Source organism: Apium graveolens, chromosome 3 (assembly GCF_009905375.1).
Source record: "Apium graveolens cultivar Ventura chromosome 3, ASM990537v1, whole genome shotgun sequence".
In the NCBI taxonomy this organism is placed as follows: Eukaryota; Viridiplantae; Streptophyta; class Magnoliopsida; order Apiales; family Apiaceae; genus Apium; species Apium graveolens.
This window is the reverse complement of record NC_133649.1, coordinates 131,874,161-131,878,641: the sequence shown is the minus strand read 5'-3', so window position 1 is coordinate 131,878,641 and position 4,481 is coordinate 131,874,161.

The window sequence follows — 4,481 nt, the reverse complement described above, 5'->3', positions numbered from 1 at the left end:
CCCATAGATAGCCTTGAAAAGAAAGAAGACAAAATCCAAATGATCTGGATCTTCAAAACCAGGAGGTTGCTCTACATATACCTCTTCATCCAGCTTTCCATTCAGAAAGGCGCTCTTGACATCCATTTGATAAACTTTAAAGTTAGAAAATGCTGCGAATGCCAGAAATATTCTGATGGCCTCAAGTCTAGCCACTGGAGCATAGGTTTCATCATAATCAATGCCTTCAGCTTGAGAATACCCTTTAGCTACCAGTCTTGCCTTGTTTCTTGTAACCACACCATCTTCATCTAGTTTATTCCTGAATACCCACCTAGTACCAACAGCTTTCTTGTGTACAGGCCTAGGTACCAGTTTCCAGACTTGTTGACTTTCAAACCGATTGAGTTCATCTTGCATAGCAATCACCCAATCTGGATCAGACAGTGCTTCTTCAATTTTCTTAGGTTCCATCTCAGAAAGAAATCCTGAGAACAGACACTCATTTTGAGTAGCACGTCTAGTTCTGACTCCAACATCTGGATCACCAATAATCAACTCAAAAGGGTGAGCTTTATTCCAGACTGTCTGTCTTGGAAGATGTGATCTTGATGATTCGCCTTGAAATTCATTGTGATGTTGTGTCCTACTAGATGATCCTTCAGCATCTCCCCCTGAGTTGTTGCCATGTTGACTTGAAGATTCTCCGTCAGTAGTAGTGGTATCTCCATTGTTGCCAAAGTTTCCATCACTATTACCTTGAGTATCATCAGGATTAACAGGTTCTTCACCAGCAACAACCTCAGGTTCTTGACCATGTTCTGATTCTGAATCTGACGTATCATCAAACTTCAGTTTCTCAGAAGGATCTTCAGTTTGGATACTAGGGAGTTTAGTGTCATCAAATGTAACATTGACACTTTCAGTTACTTTGTGTTGATCAATGATATACACTCTATATGATCTTCTTCCATATCCAACAAAAATACCCTCATATGCCTTTGCCTCGAACTTACCACGACGATCATCTCCATCCTTGAGCACGAAGCATCTGGCACCAAATACATGAAAGTATTTGATAGAAGGTTTCTGTTCATTCAAAATCTCATAAGGAGTTTTCATGAAGTCTTTGTTGATTAGAGTTCGATTCTGAGTATAACATGCAGTATTGACAGCTTCAGCCCAAAAGTACATTGGAAGACCTGATTCATTTAACATCGTTCTTGCAGCTTCAATCAATGTACGATTCTTCCTTTCTACCACTCCATTTTGCTGAGGGGTTCTAGGAGCTGAAAATTATCTGGTAATCCCTTTGTCTGTACAGAATCCATTGAGAAGTGTATTCTTGAATTCTGTCCCATTATCTGACCTTATTGCTCTAACAGGGACGTTAGAATCTAACTCAATCATCTTGATATGATCAATCACAACTTGTGGTGTTTCATCCTTAGAGTGAAGAAATAAAACCCACGTATACTTGGAATAGTCATCAACTATCACAAGACAGTAACACTTCTTTGACATAGAAAGGATATTAACTGGACCAAATAAATCCATGTGCAATAATTGCAGAACACCAGTTATGGAAGATGTGTCAGTGCCTTTGTGACTTGCTTTCTTTGACTTTCCTTTCTGGCAAGCCTCACATAGTCCTTCTGGAGAGAATTCCAGCTGAGGCAGACCTCTTACCAATTCTCTTTTGACAAGAGAATTCATTGTTTTGAAATTGAGATGGGAAAGTCTCTTGTGCCATAGCCAACTCTCATCTGACGATGCCTTTGCATAGAAACAATTGACTTCAAGATTGCTTCCAGAGTTCATGTCAGCTACGAATAGATTTCCTTTCCGGATTCCCATTAAGGAGGGTTTTTCACTTTTCTTGTGCAGAATCTGACACTTCAGCTTGTCGAATAAAACATTGTAGCCGTTGTCACAGAACTGACTAATGCTAAGCAGATTGTGTTCAAGTCCTTGCACAACATATACATTTTCAATGATAACATTTCCAGCTTGCAAACAGCCATATCCCTCCGTTAAACCTTTGATGTTATCTCCAAAGGTAACCACTGGGCCAGCTTTCTCAACCATATTTGATAGCAGGGCTCTATCTCCGGTCATATGTCTTGACGATCCGCTGTCAAGAATCCACACTACCGGTTGTACCTGTTTAATGCCCTGCAATACAAATGGATTAGAACTTCTTCGGAACCCAAGCTTGGCTGGGTCCGGCATACTTGTAAAATTGGCCTTTATCAGGCAAAACAACATTCTTAATTTCACTATTCTCAACATTCTCAATGACTGAACATTTGACCTTTAAAACAGCCTTATCAAATTTCTGTTTAGGCTTAGGCACAAATGTCTCCTTTCTAGCTTTAGGAGGACTAGCAGTCTTAGACCTATCATGCTTTCTATTATTCACATGCTGACGAGGAGTAGTCTTATCATTAGAAACATGCTTACCATTAAAATAAGCAAACAACAGATTAAAAGCACAAGACATACAATCAGGAACACCACATGCTTTATGAGAAGGATTAACAATAGGCAACTTATGCATGGTAGACATGGCATTTGTGTTATCCAACTCATATATGTCTGAGTTAGTCTCAGTTGCTTTCACAACCTTGACTGGAACTTTTAACACACTTGACTTGGAGACAGCTTTCCCATTAGCATTATCTTCAGCACGGATTTCTTCTTGAATAATAAAAGAGGTCTCATCAAATGGTTCAGCAATTGATTCTTTATAGAGGGGTTCATCAACACCCTTAAGCACATGTGGTACTTCCCTGCCTTTAGCACATACATGAGGAGGGGAGTTTATGCCTAATTTTCCAATAGCAGCATTGTAATCATAACCTATTCCATGTGTTTGATTAACAGCTTGCTTATTGTAAAACTCTTTGGACTTCGAACAAGAATTAAAGTAAGCTTTAACCTTAGCCTCAAGACCGGTGATCTTGTCTTTGAGAATAGTTTCGAGTTGTCTATAACAGTCAACTCTATTCTCTAGAAAAGATACTTGTTCTTTTAGTTTATCTTGATTAATGTGCACAAGTCTTAATTCATTGACCTCTTTCTCAAGGTCTTTGAGTTGTTGATTTAACAATTCATTATCACGACGAGCACAATCTAAGTTACCTCTTAGATGATAAACCATTTCAGCATCAGAAAGTTTTACCTCTTTTCTTGACGATGAGGTGCTTGCATTACTAGCCATGAGAGCAAGATTCCCAACTTCTTCATCTTCACTGTCAGTATCATCCCAGCTTCTTCCCTTTGCCAGGTACGCCCTTTCAGATTTACTCTTCTGATTAGAATCGTAAGAGTTCTTCCTAGCTTGTTTTGGCTTCCTGCATTCTGTGGCAAAGTGTCCCAACTCATTACAGTTGAAGCATCGAATGGTGCTTCGATCAACCATCCCTGTTTTATACCCACCACTGCTGGTGTTAGAGGATGAAGATCCACCTTTCTGGAATCTGTTATAGTTGGACTTGTACTTGAACTTAGGATTCCTTTTGAATCTGACATTTGAGAATCTCTTGACAATCAGGGCCATTGACTCATCCTCCAATTGCTCCAGTTCTTCCAAGGAATAATAATCATCTCCTGATTGATTTGTAGTAGGAGAATCAAATTCTGCTACTATCACATTATCTTCAACCTTGGAAGACTGTACCATTCTTTCTGACTGTTGAGATTGATGTTGATATTGTGGTTGTTGTTGTTGTTCATCAGCTACTAGAGCAGTAGACGTGCTGACCACTCTTCCTTTCCCGTAAACTTCCTTCTGCTGAATCTGCTCCAACTCATAAGTCTTCAACACACCATAGAGCCTTTCCAAAGAAATCTCACTCAGATCTCTTGCTTCTCTTATGGCAGTGATTCTATGTTCGAGATGAGTTGGCAGTGTTAAAAGGAACTTTTTGTTGACCTCCCTGATGGAATAGTATTTACCATTAATGTTCAGGTTGTTGATCAATGCATTGTACCTCTCAAACACTTCAGTGATTCCTTCTCCTGGATTTGATTTGAAATATTCATATTCAGAGGTTAGGATTTCTAGTTTGTTCTCCCTAACTTCCTCTGTGCCTTCATTAATAATCTCAATAGTTTCCCAGATATGTTTGGAATCTTTACAATTCATCACATGTCTATTCATCAGGGGATTAAGGGAATCTACTAAGATTAATTGAAGGCTAGCATCCAGGGAAGCTTCTTCTATTTCAGCAGGAGAGAAGTCCTCAGGATCCTTCACATAAGTTCTCGCTTTGGTGATCACCACATCATTTTCTATTACCTCTGGTTCCATAACCATAGGAATTTTTGGACCCTTCTTCAACACTTGCAAATATTTGGGATTAGCAACCTGTAAAAACAGTAGCATCTTCTTCTTCCACATAACATAATTTTCTTTATCGAAAAGTGGAATTTTAACGGTTCCAACTTTTTGTGTAGTCATTATGAATTTTTGAGTGAATAAAAAATTCAAGAAGTGA